This window comes from Silene latifolia, chromosome 7 (assembly GCF_048544455.1).
Source record: "Silene latifolia isolate original U9 population chromosome 7, ASM4854445v1, whole genome shotgun sequence".
NCBI lineage: Eukaryota > Viridiplantae > Streptophyta > Magnoliopsida > Caryophyllales > Caryophyllaceae > Silene > Silene latifolia.
Genome location: NC_133532.1, coordinates 110089673 through 110110163, shown reverse-complemented (window position 1 = coordinate 110110163; position 20491 = coordinate 110089673). Strand labels below are relative to the sequence as shown.

General features: G+C 40.0%; 2 non-coding genes across 2 annotated transcripts; one reads left to right on the top strand and one right to left on the bottom strand.

Moving 5' to 3' along the window:
• Positions 1–1867: 1867 nt before the first annotated feature.
• LOC141593849 (small nucleolar RNA R71) lies at positions 1868–1974 on the bottom strand. Its single transcript, XR_012521908.1, has one exon. It is a non-coding gene; the product is annotated as a small nucleolar RNA R71 (small nucleolar RNA).
• Positions 1975–11142: 9168 nt separating this feature from the next.
• On the top strand, positions 11143–11249 carry LOC141593537 (small nucleolar RNA R71). The gene has a single exon (XR_012521614.1). It is a non-coding gene; the product is annotated as a small nucleolar RNA R71 (small nucleolar RNA).
• Positions 11250–20491: the final 9242 nt, after the last annotated feature.

Genomic DNA, 20491 nt, shown 5'->3' with positions numbered 1-20491 from the left:
ATAAAATCAACTAAAATATTTTTGAAGAAGATAGGGAATATATCATATTTTATTTTAAATTCATTTTTATTATAGGAAGCTTTAAATTTGTTGCAATATTTGTGTTTTGAACTTAGTTGTTTCATTAATTGACATGTCATCTTGAGATCAAATTTTGTGATGCCATGTCAGCGGCTTTGGCTTCTGCATTAGATAAATATATGATTACTTACCAATTTAGCCTAGATCTAGTTAGTTTTAATAGTTTATTACAATTGGGTATTTGGTTTGTAATTGAAGATTGTTAAAGAACTTCTTCCATTTATCAATCAAAGATTCAATTTTTCGTCTTTGTTGGTACAATTTTCTCTCTATTTAGTTTAAATCTTCAATTGTTTACATTTCCATTTGCTATTTAGCTGTTGTTTCATTTAATATCATGTTTATCACCATGTTTACTTGATTTTCTCCAATTGTTTATATTTGTCTTTTAAGTATGTGTGAGTAATGACCCCCTTGGGTTTAGGGGTAACCTAAGTGAGGATTAAGGGTTGAATAAGGGTTGTTAATGTTGGTAATTGAGTAAATTGTTTGGTCTTTGTAAGCATGCATATAAGGTATTTGTTGAAATGTATGTATGAAAGTTCACGCCTTTCTCCAATTTATGCTTAGCGTCTTGATGAGTGAAAGTTTACATAGATACTTGATAGTGTGTTTATGATGAGTTTGGATGCTTTGTGAAAGCTTTGTGTTCATCTTTAGAATAGTCTAAGACATTAGTTCTTCTAGGCCAATAATTACCCAAGAACCCATTAATACCCATACTTAGTTTGACTTTCTTAGGGGAACCCAAAGACCTTAACTTTTATCAATTGTTTACATCCATTTCTTAATTGCTCTAGTTTTATTCTAGTCAATTTCACCAACTCTCTTGCTTTTTGATTAAACTTTGACTTAAATAAATTAAGTACAACTCCACAGCATCTTCTTGTTCGACCTCGACCGCTAGCTACATAGTAGTTGAGATTACAAATATTGTTTGAAGCGGGTTCCACGACAAAACTCCACTATCAAAATGGCGTCGTTGCCGGGAATGGCGTTAGATTGTACTTAGTTAGTTAAGAGTCTTAGCTTTAGTCTTGGTGTCTTTTGTTTGCCTATTTGAGTAGTACTTTGTTTTTTGTAGAGTGATTGTCTTATTGCTTATCCCCAGTGCCTTAAAACACTAGTAGACGAACGTTTTGTTGAAGTGTATGACTAGAGGAAACGAGAATGCTTTGTTTTGCGATCCGGAACCGGAAAGGCTTTTTCGAGCTTTACGGAGTAGGACTTTATCAAGAGTTCGGATTACATGTCAAACTTCCTCAAACAGAGCAACAACAATCACCCAAACGCACCTAGAAACCACTATACAAGAACAAACAACCGTCATCATTGATCCATTCATAGAAAATCATTTCCACACCAAATACCAAATGCACCACCTCAAACACAACCAAATACACCTCTTATAAATCCACAAATGGCCGCCTTAAGAGATCATAGCCTACCTAAACACGATGACACTTCCGCTCCAATCAACTTTGGCACCCTTGCCCCCAACAATTTTGAAATACATCCCGCCCAAGTTGGCCTTATTGAGAAGGATAGCTTTGGTGGGCACATTGATGAAGATGCACATGCCCATCTAAGAAAGTTGAAAAGCAAGGTTGCAATAATGAAGCACAATTGAGTACCGGAAGATACTTTGAGATTGATGTTGTTCCCATTCTCTCTAAGGGACAAAGCGGATCGTTGGTTAAATGTTCATGCACCGAACACATTCACTACACGGGACGCCTTAGCCAAGGCTTTACTAGCCAAGTATTACCCATCCTCCAAGACCACTATGCTCCAGAATGAGATAACTACCTTTCAGCAAGAGGATGGAGAGTCTCTAGGGGAAGCTTGGGATAGGTTCTAAGACCTTCTTGCACGTTGTCCGCATCATGGGATCCCAGCTTGATACATTACCCAAACTTTTTTTTAACATTGCTACCAAGGACCAAAGAGATGGTGAATGCCTCCGCGGGGGGAGGATTTGATCATCTTCGACTCTATTAAAAAAAAATGGTTGACTTGGAGTCTAACTATGGGTCAAAAGGTAACATGTTGAGAAGAAATAGCCGCTACCCACAATAGAACTCTTTTAGCTCAAGTACCGAAACCAATGCTAAACTTGGATCTTCTCACAAAGAAACTTGAGCAAATGCAAAGGAATCATGTGCACCAAGCTAGTGCCTCCCATGGAGGAGGTCATTCCTAACTCTTATTGTGAATTGTGTGGGGAAAACGGACATACTTTCAATTTGTGTGTCAATAATGCTTACAATATGGGGTATGATGACAATGTTCAAGATGGTCAACGTTTTTCAAAGGTACAAAAACAATATAAGGCCACCAAGGCAACCCTACAACAACAAGAACCAAAGCAATTACAACCCCAATTCCAATTTCTATCATCCGGGCATGAGGAATAGCCCACTCTTGAGTTATAAGAGCACGAATGTGCAAAATCCGCAACATATCCAACTGCAAAATACCAACCCACCCGGGTTTTCTGAACCTAGGGATGGAAACCAAAATCCAAGGAGAAACTTTGGAAACCAAAACCAATGGTCAAACAACAACCAAAACCTAAATTTTGGAAACTAACCTCAAGGGTACCAAGATTTTGGGGGTAACCAAGGTAGTCAAAGCTTCTTCCAAGGTAACCAAGGGAATCAAGCTAGTCAACGGTTTGGCCAAGAGTTTCAACAAGGATTTCAAGAGCAAGGGTATAGCCAAGGGCCTAAGGGAACTTATCAAGGGGGCTAAAATAACAACAATGAAGGTCCCAACGTCCGATTTGACTATGGATTCCCTTTACCTTTGGCTAACCAACCATTCCAAGAGCCGACTATGAAATCTCAACTTGGTGACTTGTTAAAAGTGATGAAGAATATGCAAATATCTCACCAACAAGAAATGAAAAACTTCAAGAAGGAAATGGAGGCTCGAATGGCATCTCAATCACTTGCCAACCCTCAAAGACCGCCGGGTGGTTTTCTTGCCCAAAGCTAAAGCTCAAAGGACGCCTCGGCAAACCACCAAGCCCATGCAGCTGTCTTGAGGAGTGGGGTTGAGCTTGAAGACCCTAACAAAGACCTTGAGATCGAAGTTGATGCGGATCCGAAAAGAAAGAGGTTGGTTATGAATGGTGGTGGAGAAAGCCCACCAATGACTCCTTCGGCTAGGGTAAGTGAGCCCAAGAGGGGCAAGACTACAAGTGAGGGAACATCAAAGAGAAAAGCTCCTCTAGAGAGCAATGAAAATGTCTTGGTTGAAGACCTCCCCTATGAAGAGGATGTGGGTGAAGAAGCTAGAGAAGAAGTCCTTCTTCAACCTTCTACTAAGGTAACAAGCAAGCTCACTTCTCCCAAGGTATCCTCTAATTCTCAACTTGTCACTAGCATTCCCTATCCCACAAGAGCTTTAAAGTCTAGGAAAACTTCAACTATACAAAATTTTTTCAAATGTTGGAAAAACTTGAAGTGACCCTACCCTTTACCGAAGTGATATTGAACATGCCAACCTATTCCAAGTTTTTAGAAGATATCTTGATTAAGAAGAGGACCTTGGGTGACCAACAAATGATGGCTATGGAGGAAGAGTGTAGTGCTCTACTTCTAAACAAAATGCCACATAAACTTGGTGACCCGGGGAGCTTGTCCATACCTTGTGTGGTTGGTGGTGTTCCAATATCAAGAGCTTTATGTAATTTAGGGGGAAGTGTAAGTGTGCTTCCCTTGAAGGTTGCCAATAAAATTGGTATTTGCGATTTAATTCTGACAAACATGACTCTCTAATTGGTGGATAGGTTCGTCAAATGCCCCTTGGGGGTGCTTGAGGATGTACCCGTCAAGGTTGGAAAGTAATTGATTCCCGCCGACTTTGTTGTCCTCGACATTTAGGAGGATAGCCACATCCCATCATCCTAGGTAGGCCATTCTTAGCTACCGGAGGAGTGTTGATTGATGTAATAGATGGGTGGCTAACTTTTAGAATTGAGGGTGACAAAGTTGAATTTAACCTTCCTAATATTGTGAAAGGACCAAAGTTCCACCAAGCATGCACGCTTGAAGTCATTGAGGAAGTGGTTAAAGAAGTAGCAAAGAAAGAGTCGGATATGGGGGAAGCATTTCACATTTACCTCCACGATGAAGAAATGAAGGAAGACCATGAGGTTGATAATGAGCTCTTGAAGAAAGTTGAGGGATTGCTCCCTCCAAAGGTACAACTCAAACCCTATCTCCCCCACTTAAGTATGCCTTTTTAGGTGAGGGAGAGACTTACCCGGTGATAATCAATGCGAATCTTAGTGAGGTCCAAGAATAAAAACTTTTGAAGGTTCTTAAGACTCACAAGGCCTCTATGGGATATAGCATTGAGGATACCAAGGGACCAAGACCTAATTTGTGTATGCATCGCATAGACCTTGAGGAGGGGAGCCGGCCATCGGTTGAGGGTCAACGAAGGTTGAACCCCAAAATGGTCGAGGTGGTCAAGAATGAAGTCTTGAAACTACTTGAAGCGGGGATCATCTATGAAATAACCGATAATAATTGGATGAGCCCCGTTCATGTGGTTCCCAAAGAGGGCGGAGTGACCAGTAGAGCAAGCGGACGGAACTTGTGTACCTACACGCCCGGTCGCAGGGTGGCGTATGTGCGAAAGCTAAACTTCATGACCCTTAAAGACCATTTCCCCATCCCTTTTATTGACCAAATGCTTGAAAGGTTATCGGGACACGCGTACTATTGTTTTTTGGATAGATATTCCAGGTTTTTCTAAGTACCAATTCACCCGGAAGACCAAGAAAAAAAACTTTCACGTGTCCCGTTGGTGTTTATACTTACCGTAGGATGTCATTCAGGTTGTGTAATGCACCCAACACCTTTCAAAGGTGCATGAAGGCGATCTATGCAGATTTTCTTGAGAAATGCATGGAAGTGTTCATGGATGACTTTAGAGTCCATAGAGACTCATTTGATCATGGATTGGTTAATCTTTCTAATGTCTTGAGACAGTGTGAGGAGCACAACTTGGTCCTCAATTGGGAAAAATACCACTTTATGGTGGAAGAGGGAGTTATACTTGGCCACATCGCCTCTAAGATGGGTAATGAAGTTGATGGTGCTAACGTTTCGGTTATAGAAAACTTGTCACCTCCTACTAATGTGAAGGGGGTGAGGAGCTTTCTAGGCCATGTCGGCTTTTATAGGCGATTCATAAAATATTTCTCCAAAATCGCAAAACCATTGACTTCACTCCTTCTCAAAGATGCCTCCTTTGTATTTGATGAAGTTGCCTTGAGTCTTTCCACAGGTTAAAGCTTGCTCTCACCACGGCTCCAATCATCCGGGCTCCGGATTGGAGTCTCCCATTTGAGTGATGCGTCGGATTATGCTGTGGGAACGGTACTTGGTCAAGTAGTTGACAAGAAATATCACGTCATCTACTATTCTAGCAAGACTTTGGACCAAGCTCAATGCAATTATTCAACAACAGAGAAAGAGACGCTAGCTATCGTTCATGCCATTAAGAAGTTCCGATATATCTTGTGGGGTCCAAGGTGGTGGTTTACACCGACTACACCGCCTTGAGACAACTAATGGTGAAGAAAGATGCCAAGCCTAGACTATTGATATGGGTCCTATTGCCTCAAATATTTGATCTTGAAATTAGGGACAAAGTCGAGGCCGAAAATGCGGTGGCCGATCACTTGTCAAGGCTTACGGTGGAGGATCATGGCATAATGGATAAAAGTGGACGGATAGATGAGTGGTTGAGGGAAGAAGCCCTAATAGAGGTGAGTGTCAAAGTGCCATGGTTTGCGGACTTGACAAACTACTTGGTAAGCGGTTTTATCCCGGATGAATTGGATGCTAGGGAAAGAAGAAAATTGAAGAATTACTCAAGTAGGTACTTTTGGAATGACCCACATTTGTTCCGGAAATGTGGAGATGGTATGTTTAGAAGATGCGTATCCAAGGAAGAAGGCATGGAAATTGTTGACCGACTACACAACTCGGCCTATGGTGGACACTTGGCTACTTCAAGAACAATTTCCAAGGTTCTACAAGGTGGGTTCTATTGTCCTTCGATGTTCAAGAATGATACCGTCGTTTCAGTACCAAAAATAAATATCTAAGTACTACTAATAGAAGTCAGCGGTAAGTAGGGTCGATCTCCACAGGGAGGCAGTCACTAATCACTTGTCTACTCGGTCTGTCTAATGTCACAGTGTAGGGGTTTTGATTGTGTTAACTAAACTAAAGAAACTAAAGCAAGAGTGATAAAGGCAAGAGAAATTAACAGTAAGAGAAGGAAATTAGGATTCAGGTCATAAATGAACGTCAGTCAATCGTAGTTAAGGTCATAGATCAGTCGATGTGTCGGTGATCGGAGCCATTTGGTGTTCACAATTAAACATATGTGGTCGTTGGTCAATGGTCGATACAAAACACAATTTATACTTCACAAACAACTCTACAATTAGTAAAGAGGCAAGTAAAGGTCGGATCCCAAGGGACGGGTATTGAAATGAGAATTCTATTGTAACTAGTAGTGTCTAGGGGTGTCACAAATTGGGTTGATGTAGAAGGTTACTAAACTAAAATAACAATGAAAATAAACTAATAAGGTAAGTAAAATAAGGGGTGTAAACAATTGATTAAAGGCACTAGGGTGTCATGGGTTCATAGGGGAATCATGGGATATGATCATACAAACATGTTCTCAAATTATAAGCAAGCAATTATTGTTGTGATGGATTGAGTTGGGTTATATCTTACAATCCTAGGAAAGTTTGGGTCCCGGAGCCGAATCGATTAGATTGTACAACACCTACAAGTCGACTTAATCTTTCCTACTCAACACATGCATGGTCTAACAAGACTCGAGTTGGGTTATGTCTTACAAGTCTCATTGAAAAGATAGAAGATGATAGTAAATGCAAGGATTCATAGGCTTAGCATTTCATCAAATATAACATGTGCATGTATTAAGATCAAAACAAGCAAGCAAATAAGATTATGAAAGCATATTAATTTAAGCATGAATCATTCCCCATGTTGGTTTCCCCTAATCACCCATTAAACCCTAGCTAAGAGACTACTCACTCATTATCATATTGATCATGCTAGAAAGGTTGTCAATCATACTAACATAATGAAACATGATGAATAAATGAAAGTAATTAGCAATAATTAAAAAGGGATTAAGAGATTATACCTACTAATGTTTCCAATAATAAAGCAAAGAATAATAGAAGAACTTGATGATTGATGGAAGGTTGTCAATCTCCCAATAAACCCAATAATCTTCTAATTACCCAAAATAAATGAAGAACAAGAGAGAGATTAAAGAACTAAAACTTGGATTAAAACTTGATTAATACTTGATTACAATATTGAAGAGAGATTTGATTGGTATTAACTACTCTAATTATTGATAAGAAGAACATGCTCCTCTAATTAGACTAATGGGGTATTTATAGTGAAAATTAGGGAGGATGCATTAGGGTTAACTAAGGGCTAAACTAGTAATTACACTTTTTAAGTTGAGCAAGGAGACTCCGGTATTCTCCGAGAGAAGGGCTTCTCTTATCGTGGCTTGAAGAATGAAAACGTCTTTGTCATCGCAATCCGTGCGGATGGGAGTCGGGACGTGCGGATCTGGTTTGAGGAATCCGAGCGGATTCTTGGGCAAGACGCTCGGATTGGCGAGGGGAATCCGAGCGGATTCCTTTGAGGGACGATCGGATTGGGCTTGGGCGGACGGACGGATTGTGTACAATCCGTTCGGATTGTCCGCAACATCTTTTCTTCTTCTTTTCTTCATGAATTCCTCGGGGATTTCCTTGGGGACTCAAGGATCCTTTTCTCAACATTGCTCTTCTACTATGCTATGTACAAAGGCCTTCTAGTCTTGTCTCTCCTTGATGCTTGGTCATTGAATATGATCAATTTAGCCTTGTTTTGCCATGAAAATGCAAGATTCTTACTCCTTTCCTACCAAGGGATCAAAATCTCAAAGAATATGCAAAACAAAGAACTAAAGATAAGAAATGACCCAAATAGGCACTAAAAAGCATGGAAACAATGGTAATTCGGGGGCTAAATATGCGCCAATTATGGTCACATCAAATATCCCCAAACCGAACCTTTGCTCGTCCCGAGTAAAGAGGTGACAAAGACTAGGACCAATACTAACCTAACCTAATAATAATAGCCGATATGAGACAATTAGCGGGTCTCACTCCGCCCCTTCAACTCACAACAAGACAACCATGAGGTAGGATGCCTTCTTGCAAGGCAAGGTGGGGCTTGCCAAAATGGCGACACATCCAAACATTAAGCACATAAAACCAAGTAATGGATGCATCTACAAAAAGAATAGTCACTTTCCTCATCTAAGTGGCGGAAATTATCTACAAGGGAAGCAATTCAAGGGTACACAATCCTTCATAGATGCAATTTATTCAAACTACTAAGCCTAGAAGGATACCAATAAATCACCTCCAAAAGGTGTCAAGCTAGGGTACCTTTGTCCTCAATCGTTAAATGCTTTTGTCAAGAGTAGACTCCCTATGGTGTTAGAAACACTGGAGGATCGCGGAATTCCCCCTCTTGCCTAGACAAGAAGAAGGGTCGTCCCCTCTCTACCATGCACAAAAATGGATATGATGGATAAAGGGATCAATAGATATTTGAGTTTCATTTTGGGAGTTTGCTTTTGTTTTTGTTTTTCCCCCCAATTTCTTGTGGCATTTGACATTTGAGAATACTTTCTTGCCATTTCTTTTGATTTTTTGGCATTTCAATACTTGACAACTTTTTGAATTTCTTTTTGAACATTTTCAAAGTCACCCCAATTAGTAACGAGGGTGCCTTGTATTTGAAGCTTTAGGAGTCTATTTTTGCTCCTCTTTTCATTTGATGCATTTTTGCAAACTTTCTTTCATTTTTCATTTCATTGAACTCAAATTGATTTCTTTTTGTGCCCATTCCCTTTGATGACAAAAATGTGGTAGAACATGGATGAATGATAGAAGTATGCATGGTTTCAAGGGTCACCTTGGAATAAACGGTAGCCAAGGAGTTATCACACCACAAGGTACTCTTGACTAGGCCTTAAACCATGGGTCAAAGGATACTAGCATGACACATCCTAGGGTGTTTTACAACCATTCTAACAAGCAAAGTCTTAAGAATAAAAAGAATCTACTAGGGCCTATATACACTTGTCAAGCTTCCCAAATAGACGGTTTCACAAAATTTTTCTAACATGCAACTACATGCCATGATGCAACTAACATATAAACATCCTAATGCAAATGATTCTACCAACTAATATGGCATATAAACTAAATGCAATCCTAAGTTCACATTGTTTTTACCGCATTAATCAAAATAAAGCCACATAGTCATTAACATAAAGAGAAAAAAGGAGATCGGAAAGATCATACCATGCGGTCTTCAATATCCTCATGTCTCGGATGTGGCGTAGTCAATCAAAGTGAACAAGGATAAAACAAACACAATATATACAAGACAATATATACAAAGGAAATGAACTTGTTTTTGGTTTTTCAAATTTTTCAATTTTTATGATTTTTGAAATTTTTCAATTTTTATGGGTTTTTGAATAAAAGTTAAGTGTTAGAATTCCCATCCCCACACTAATATGGGCATTGTCCTCAATGGCCAAAATGATGGAAATTATGCAAGGATGATGCATGATTTCTATACTAAATGCAATTCTACACTAAGCTATACTACATGATGCATGGTTTTTGTTATGACGGAGAGGATAATTTAGATTACCTCCCGTTGTGTATGCATTAACTTCCCCAAACCGAATGAGACACTATTGCTAATGTCAAAGCATGGGTATAGTTCATGCACACACTATGCTATGCATGAAACTAGATTGTCATTTTGGATTTTCAAAAATGGGAACAATAAAGAACACCTCAAAGGAACCGAGGTGTGAGTCCTTTGATGTTGCTAGGACTAAACCAACAATGATCAAAATGAAATAAAATACAAAGAGATATAGACAAACCATGGGAGTGTAGGAGTCTCCAAGGCTAGTCTTCCATCATGCTATCATCATCACCACTTCCCTCATGAGAAGTGGTCACATTGCCACTTTCCTTGGCACTTTCTTCATCACTTTCTTCATCATTATCTTCACCATTATCTTCACCATCTCTTTCTTCATCTCCACTTGCTTCTTCCTCAATATTATCATCAATTTCTTCACCATTTCCAACAACCTCATTGTCTTCCACCACGTCCCTAGATGTACCCGGAAATAAGGCTTCTCTATCCGCCCAACTAGGAAAAGGACAAGATGGATCAAGGAGTCCTTGCCTAGCTAGATGTAAGAGGGGAGGATATTGAGCCAAATAAGCGTTCTTCCGGTCTTCATAAGCTTGCTTGTGCATGGCTTGCATAAGAAGAGTTACATAGTCTTTTCCAATTTCAATTCCTTGCGGTTTGAACTCTTCATACACAAAGGGGTAAGGCGGTATAACAATGGAAGAGGAGGGAGTTTCATGATCACCCTTTTGTTGTTGAATGATGTACTCGGCTTCTTCGGATAGGGGAAGTAAATAGTTGGTCCGGTGGACACTAAGACGGCAAATCTTTGCGGGTAAAGTGAATGATCGAGCCTCACTAGTAAGCCACCCAAATTTGGTGTCAAGGGGATTGTGAGCAACCCACTTAAACTTGTTAATCATGATGGACATATCAATAAGATGGCCACCTTCCTTTGCCTTGTACTTGCTATCCTTATTGAAATTAGGATCAAAGTGCTTGGCTAGGACCGTGACTAGGCCGCCATTAACAATAACGGTTGTACCCTTCTTCCCACTATCTACATGGAGCCATCTATCAACCAATAGCCTCAAAGAATTGTAAGGCTTGGTGTGAATTCTTCCAATATTCAATCTTGTTCCATGTTTGATTGTCATCAACTTCGGTGAACATTCCATTTGATCCCATATTGAGAATGTTCCTTGAATCTTCATATAAACCATTCCAAAATTGTTGCACTAAAAACCATTCGCTAAGTCCATGGTGAGGACATGAGCGACAAATACCTTTGAACCGCTCCCAAGCTTCATACAAAGATTCTTCATCCCTTTGCTTAAAACCCGTAATTTGAGCTCTTAGCATATTAGTCTTTTCCGGTGGGTAGAATTTTTTGTAGAAAGCGAGAGCTAACTTCTTCCAAGAATCTATTCCAAGAGTGGCCTTATCAAGGCCCTTCAACCATTGCTTTGCGGTGCCGATTAACGAAAAAGGAAATAAGACCCATCTAATTTGGTCTTGAGTCACGCCCGTTTGAGAGATAGCTTCACAATAATCACAAAATGTTTCCATATGAGAATGAGGGTCCTCACTTGGCATGCCCCCGAATTGGCTCCTCTCAACTAGTTGGATGAAGGCGGACTTGGCAATAAAGTTTCCGGTAAGATGTTGTGGGGTAGGAGTACCGTTTGGTAAATCCTCCTCGGTGGGTATAGAGTGTGACGAGAATTTAGGCATTGTAGGTGGATTTTGTGTGGTATTGTTTAATGGGTTCTCTTCTCCTTCTATTGCGAAAGGATTGACAAACTCACTTGTGGGTTGGACAACTTCACCAACACCTCCCAAATTCCTCCTAACAAGTCTCCTATTATTCGTCAAGGTTCTTTCGATTTCACGGTCAAAAGGTAACAAATCTCTTTGTAACCTTCTAGACATGCAAAATATCAAACAACTAGAAAACAATTAGAACAAACCTTGAGGAGTTTTACTTCCCAAGGTGAAAAAGACACAACTAAAAACAATAAAAGAAATCTTAAATCAATTAAACACCGTCCCGAACAACGGCGCCATTTTTTGATCGGAGCCATTTAGTTCACAAATTAAGCAATTGTGGTCGTTGGTCAATGGTCGATACAAAACACAATTTATACTTCACAAACAACTCTACAAATTAGTAAAGAGGCAAGTAAAGGTCGGATCCCAAGGGACGGGTATTGAAAACGAAGATTTCTATTGCTACTAGCGGTGTCTAGGGGTGTCACAAGTTGGGTTGATGTAGAAGGTTACTAACTAAAATAGCAATGAAAATAAACTAACAAGGTAAATAGAATAAGGGTGTAAACAATTGATTAAAAGCACTAGGGTGTCATGGGTTCATAGGGGATTCATGGGATATGATCATACAAACATGTTCTCAAATTATAAGCAAGCAATTATTTTTGTGATGGATCGAGTTGGTTTATATCTTACAATCCTAGGAAAGTTTGGGTCCCGAGAGCCGAATCTCTTGGATTGTACAACACCTACAAGTCGACTTAATCTTCCCTACTTAACACATGCATGGTCTAACAAGACTCGAGTTGGGTTATGTCTTACAAGTCAAGTTGAAAGGATAGTAGATGATAATAAATGCAAGGATTCATAGGCTTAGCATTTCATCAAACATAACATGTGCATGTATTAAGATCAAAACAAGCAAGCAAATAAGATATGAAAGCATATTGATTTAAGCATGAATCATCCCCATGTTGGTTTCCCTTAATCACCCATTAAACCCTAGCTAAGAGACTACTCACTCATTATCATATTAATCATGCTAGAAAGGTTGTCAATCATACTAACATAATGAAACATGATGAATAAATGAAAGTAATTAGCAATAATTAAAAAGGGGTTAAGAGATTATACCTACTAATGATTCCAATAATAAAGCAAGAATAATAGAAGTACTTGAATCCTAGATTGAGAGGTTGTCAATCTCCCAATAATAACCCAAATGATCTTCAATTACCCAAAATAAAGTAAGAACAAGAGAGAGATTAAGGAACTAAAACTTGGATTAAAACTTGATTAATATTTGATTACAATATTGAAGAGAGATTTGATTGATATTAACTACTCTAATTATTGATTAGAAGAACATGCTCCTCTAATTAGACTAATGGGGTATTTATAGTGAAAATTAGGGAGGATGCATTAGGGTTAACTAAGGGCTAAACTAGTAATTACACTTTTTAAGTTGAGCAAGGAGCCTCCGGGATTGTCCGAGAGAAGGGCTTCTCCATTTCGTGACTTGAAGAACAAACGGTCTTTGTGCTATGATCCGAGCGGATCGGAGTCGGGACGGACGGATGAGGCATGGACGATCCGAGCGGATCAAGGCGTAAGACGCTCGGATTGGGCCTGGGGATCCGAGCGGATCACGGGTAAGGACGCTCGGATTGAGTGGGCGGACGGACGGATCATGGATGATCCGTTCGGATTCTTTTACAGCGTCATTCCTTCTTCTTTTCTTCCCTTTTCTTCATAGAATCCTTGGGGATTTCCTTGGGGACTCAAGGATCCTTTCTCAACATTGATCTTCTACTTAGCTATGTACAAAGGCCTTCTAGTCTTGTCTCTCCTTGATGCTTGGTCATTGAATACGATCCATTTAGCCTTGTTTTGCCATGAAAATGCAAGATTCTTACTCCTTTCCTACCAAGGGATCAAAATCTCAAAGAATATGCAAAACAAAGAACTAAAGATAAGAAATGACCCAAATAAGCACTAAAAAGCATAGAAACAATGGTAATTCGGGGGCTAAATATGCGCCAATTATGGTCGCATCAAATATCCCCAAACCGAACCTTTGCTTGTCCCGAGTAAAGAGGTGACAAAGACTAGGACCAATACTAACCTAACCTAATAATAATAGCCGATATGAGACAATTAGCGGGTCTCACTCCGCCCCTTCAACTCACAACAAGACAACCATGAGGTAGGATGCCTTCTTGCAAGGCAAGGTGGGTCTTGCCAAAATGGCGACACATCCAAACATTAAGCACATAAAAACACATAATGGATGCATCTACAAAAAGGAATAGCCACTCCCTCATCAAGTGGCGGAGGCACTAAAGAGGAACAAATTTAAGAGCATGTAATCCTTCACAAATACTAGTTCAACAAATTACTAAGTCTAAGAGGATGGCACTAAATCACCTCCAAATGGTGTTAAACTAGACTACTTTCGTCCTCAATTTCCAAATGCTTTCGTCAAGAGCGATCGGATGGTGGTGGAATGATGATCCCTATGATGCTAGTGGCATATGACATGACAAGTCTCGAATTCTCTACAAAAGTAAAGGTCATGGATCGTCCCAAGCTCGACCAAGTGGCTTGACAAAAGGCTTTTTGGGAATGAAATGCTCAAATCTTTATTCACAATGGTTGGATATGACTTGTATTTCAAAATTGTCCTCATTTCACTTTCACATTTCAAAAATTTAAGATGGGGTTTGTCCCTTCCGGGCTAGTGTCCTTTGCTTTCGCCAATCGCTTATTAGGCAACCGGTTAACCTCTAGACAATAGCTTTTTGGGGTGAAGTCACTCTGTCTCTGGGCGGCCGAATTCACAACCGTATGGGGGCCCAATTCAATGGATCCCACACCAAAGCACATCGAAGTGGTAAACCTCCATCAAAACAACTTAAAAATTCTCAACATTCAACAATTCATAACACTTGAGGTTTCCTTGGCATTACATTACTTCCACATGACAAAATTTGTTTGAGATGAGCACTTCAAGCTTATTGATAGAAAATATTTTTGGGTTGCCTTACCACAAGGTCAAACAAGGTCACCTAGACAAGTTAACCAAGTCCATATCGCATCACGGGGTTGGATAGGTGACTCACATGCAAACTCTTGACTAGGCCTTGGGTCATGGGTCAAAAGACACTAGTATGACACTATCTAGGGTGTTTTACAACCATTCTAGTAGGCAAAGTCTTGAGTTGAACAAGTATTTATAATGGCTTAGTTGCTCTTGTCAAAGTTCCAAAATAGGCATTTTTTCAAAACATTTCTAACATGCAACTACATGCCATGATGCAACTAATATGAACATCCTAATGCAAGTGATTCTACCAACTAACATGACATATAAACTAAATGCAAGTCCTAAGTTCACATTGTTTTTACCGCATCAATCAAAATAAAGCCACATAGTCATTAACATAAAGAGGAAAAAGGAGATTGGAAAGATCATACCATGCGGTCTTCAATATCCTCAAGTCTCGGATGTGGCGTAGTCGATCAAAGTGAACAAGGATGGACAAACACAATATATACAAGACTATATATACAAAGGAAATGAACTTGTTTTTTGGTTTTTCAATTTTTCAAATTTTTATGATTTTTGAAATTTTTCAATTTTTATGGTTTTTGAATAAAAGTTAAGTGTTAGAATTCCCATCCCCACACTAATATGGGCATTGTCCTCAATGGCCAAAATGATGGAAATTATGCAAGAATGATGCATGATTTCTATACTAAATGCAATTCTACACTAAACTACACTACATGATGCATGGTTTTTGTTATGACGGAGAGGATAATTTAGATTACCTCCCGTTGCGTATGCATTAACTTCCCCAAACCAAGCAAGACACTATTGCTAATGTCAAAGCATGGGGGAGTTCATGCACATGCTATGCTATGCATGAGATTAAATTGTCATTTTGGATTTTCAAAAATGGGAACAATGAAGAACACCTCAATGGAACCGAGGTGTGAGTCCTTTGATGTTGCTAGGACTAAACTAACCAATGATCAAAATGAGAATAAAATACAAAGAGAAATAGACAAACCGTGGGAGAGTAGGAATCTCCAAGGCTAGTCTTCCATCATACTACTATCATCATCACCGCTTCCCTCATGAGAAGTGGTCTCATTGCCACTTTCCTTGGCACTTTCTTCATTGCTTTCCTCATCATCATCTTCACCATCTTCATCTTCTTCTTCTTCATCATTACCAACAATCTCCTCATCATTTCCAACAACCTCATTATCTTCCACCACATCCCTTGATGCACCCGGGAACAAAGCTTCTCTATCCGCCCAACTAGGCAAAGGACAAGATGGATCAAGGAGTCCTTGCCTAGCTAAATGTAGGAGGGGAGGATATTGAGCTAGATATGCATTCTTCCGGTCTTCATAAGCTTGCTTGTGCATGGCTCTCATAAGAAGAGTTACATAGTCTTTCCCAATTTCAATTCCTTAGGCGTAAACTCTTCATAGTCATAGGGGTAAGGTGGTATGATAATGGAAGAGGAGGGGGCCTCATGGTCACCCTTTTGTTGTTGAATGATGTACTCGGCTTCTTTGGTTAGGGGAAGTAAATAGTTGGTCCGGTGGACACTAAGACGGCAAATCTTTGCGGGTAGAGTGAATGAGCGAGCCTCACTAGTAAGCCACCCATACTTGGTATCAAGGGGATTGTGAGCAACCCACTTAAACTTGTTGATCAAGGTGGACATATCAATAAGATGGCCACCATCTTTAGCCTTGTACTTTCTATCCTTATTGAAATTAGGATCAAAGTGCTTAGCTAGGACCGTGACAAGGCCGCCATTAACAATTACGGTTTGACCCTTCTTCCCACTATCTACATGAAGCCATCTATCAACCAATAGCCTCAAACAATTGTAAGGCTTGGTGTGAATTCTTCCAATATTCAAAGTTGATTCAAGGAGAATAAAATCGAGTCCCGTAAAATGATTGGTGTCTTTCCTAGCAATTATGGTATTTCCCACAACTTTATGCCATATTCTTATGCCCGGATGATGGACCAAAAGAGCACGACAAGCTTTAAAATCTACAAACTTCTTCCCGGAGATTGCCTCCCAAAGAGGCTCGGGATCATACTTCCCATATTGCTTATAGAATTTATGTTCATCACTAAGACCCAATATTCTACCCAATTCCGGAAAGGAAATGCGTCTACTAGTGTTAGCTAGACGAAACTCAATATTTTCCCTATTCTCAACTTTTGTTACTTTCAAGGAACTTAAGAATTCCAAGACAAGGGAGGGGTATGTTACTTCCTTCATTTCAAACAATTTCTTTAAACCCATGGCATTGAAAAAGACTCTTGTTTGTTCAAGAACACCCAACTTCTCTAAGGCATCTTGGCATATGAATTTGGTGGATTGAATTTGTCTCATAGCAAACTTAACAAATGCATTTCTATGGGAGTCGGAAATGAATGTTACCTCCGGGTAATGCAAGAGTTGATTAATTACCGGAGTAGAAGGTGATGCTTCCATAGAAATTTGTTGAGGTGGTTGCACTTCCAAGCTTGGTGTTGATACCACCATTGCCAAAGCCTTCTTCGTTTGTAGAGCTTTTTGCCTTTGAGAGAGAGCCTTTGCTTTTGGTGCCTTTGTTGCCTTTGTTGCTCCCTTTGTTCTTGCCATTTGATGAACAAACCAAGTAGAGAATCAAAAATCTTCAATTTGTAGAATGCCCAAATCGATTTTGAAAGTGAAAGGCTTTGCCTTTATGAGAGCAAAAATCGACTCAAAGGGTGAAGATTTTGTGCTTGGTTTTGATTTTTCTTGAAGATGGAGTGATTAATTTGATGTTTGAAGGATGGTTTGATTTTGTTTTGGTGATTTTGTTGAGGGTTTTTGTGTTTGAGATGGAGAGGATGAGGGTTTTGGTGTTATGGGTAGTGTTTATGAATGAATGAATGAATGAATGAAGGTTGGGGGGGGGTATTTAAAGAAACGAAAATCTCGAAGATGCAGGCACGATCCGTGCGGATTAGGCGCAATCCGCTCGGATTTTCAAGCTTCAAATTTTAAAAATCCCGCCTAAAGACGGGCGTCTCCTGGGGAAATCCGCTCGGATTTTTATTGAGGGACGGGCGTCTCTTGGGAAATCCGCTCGGATTCTCATCCAGAGATTTTTCTTGTTTTTCTTCAGCTTCAAGACGGGCGGATTTTACCAGAGACGGACGGATCCTGGGAGACGGGCGTCTTTCCAGAAATCCGCTCGGATTCCTTAACAGACAGGAATTCTTCAATTTTTGCACAGCCCAAGACGGGCGTCTTCTCAGCTGGACGCTCGGATCCTCTGCAGACGGGCGGATTTTCCAGAATCCGCTCGGATTCTTCCTTGAATACACGGATCCTTGCGCAAACCCATTCCTTAACATTCTTTCTTTCTTTCTTCCAAAACTTGTGCTCTTCATTGTGGGGGCACTACTAAGGCGTGAATAGCCTAGGCAATTGCCATCCCCACACTAAGGTAAATCACTACACATCAATTAAAATCATTAGTCCCTCCCTCACTTCTCTCTCTTCATGACAATTATTTTGATCAAGGTAAATAAAATCCAAAAATGACAAAAATGCAATGCAAAAATTAAATGTAAGTTAGGGAGTTAGAAATATTTACAAGTGGTGGTTTAGGGAGGACTCCACCAAACTCTCATTCTTGATGAGATGTCAAGGAGGCATGTTCAAGGTGTTGTTGATGTTGCTCAACACCTCGAAGAAGTAATTAAAAGCTTGTTCATTGTTGTGGTAGAGGTCCTCAATAGACCTTGGTCCTTGTTGTTGATCATGATCGATGGCATGCCCAATGTAGGGATTAAAGATCCCTTCAAATTCGTCGTCCCAAAGACCACAAACTTCATTGAGTTGATCATTGAAAATCTCTTGCTTGGATGGAGACAACTCTCCCAAATTCTTCTTTTGGCTAATGAGGCCATCTTCTTCTTCCTTGGTTGATTTTGATGAGCTATGCAAGCTCTCCTTGTCACAATTCACTTGCTCTTTGAATGGAGCATCTTCAACTTTCTTCCTCCATTGGAGTTCCGATCTCTTCTTTTCATCTTTCCGGCTATAGTGATCAATCATGAAACATGGCTCATGCAAACGAGGAGCTCTCATGGTCTTATCAAGATTAAAAGTTATGCTTTCATCTCCCACTTCTAGAGTGAGCTCTCCATGCTTCACATCAATCACCGCACCCGCGGTGTGTAGGAAAGGTCTTCCTAAGATGATTGGAATGTTGGAATCTTCCTCCATATCAACAATGACAAAGTCCACCGGGATGAAAAACTTCCCAATTCGCACGGGGACATCTTCCCATATCCCTAGCGGTGTCTTCGTTGATCTATCGGCCATTTGAAGTGTGATATTGGTGCACTTAAGCTCTCCCATTCCCAACCTTTTACTCACCGAGTACGGCATGACACTCACACTAGCCCCTAGATCACATAAGGCTTTGTTGATTGTTGTGTCGCCAATGGTACACGGTATTGAGAAGCTTCCCGGATCCTTTAACTTTGGAGGTGAACTCCCTTGAAGTATTGCACTACTCACCTTAGTGAAGGCGATAGTCTCAAGTTTCCGGATCGACTTCTTCTTTGTGAGAATATCCTTCATGTATTTCGCATAGGCCGGAACGTGATTGATTAATTCCGTAAAAGGAATTGAGACTTCTAAGTTCTTCACAATTTCCATGAACTTTCCAAGTTGATCATCAAATTTAGGCTTGGCTTGACGACTTGGAAAAGGAAGTCTAATCACAATGGGTTCCTTTTCTTTGGCTTTGTCTTCATTTTTCTTTGAGTTTTCTTCTTTTGATGATTCCCCTTCTTTGGGACTTTGCACCACAACTTCATTCTCACTAGCTCTCACAACTTCATCCTCAACTTGCTTCTTTGGTGCTTCATATCTTGTACCACTTCTCAAGTGAATGGCACTAACCGTTTCATGTCTAGGGGATTACTTTGAGGTGGTAATTGCCCTTTTTGTCTTTGTGAGTTCGAAGATGCTAGTTGGGTCAATTGTGTTTCCAACATCTTGGTGTGAGCTAGAATGTTGTTGATGGTGGTATCCTTTGCTTGGCTATCTTTTTGCATTTGAGTGAAAAATTCTTGTTGATTTTTTTGCATTTGAAGGACCGCTTTTTGGACATCAAAACTTTGGTCATTTTGGTGATTGTATGGATTTTGATTTTGATAACCTTGGTTTTGATTGAAAAAGGGTCTTTGATTTTGATTTCTCATGGGTGGTGGAGTGTATGTTGGTTGAGGGTTTTGGACATTTTGGCTTTTGTATGAGAGATTTGGATGGAATTTGGTGTTTTCATTGTAAAAATTTGAATAAGGGGTGCCACTTTTGTAAGCTTGGAAAGCATTGACTTGCTCGGTTGTTCCCCTACATTCACTTGAGTCATGACCTAAGGTTCCACAATTCTCACATATCCCGCTTGGGATTGATGAGGATGCCGTCAAGGCATTGACATGATGCTTTGTTGATTTTGAGTTTTCCTCAAGTCTAGCCATAGCTTGTTCAAACTTCAAGTTGATAGTGTCAATGTGAGCACTAAGTTGAGCACCCAATTGAGTAACGGTGTCCACTTCATACTTTCCTCTAGTAGCCTTGCGAGGCCTACTATATTGCGAATTATGGACCGCCATTTCCTCAATCTTGTTCCATGTTTGATTGTCATCAACTTCGGTGAACATTCCATTTGATCCCATATTGAGAATGTTCCTTGAATCTTCATATAAACCATTCCAAAATTGTTGCACTAAAAACCATTCGCTA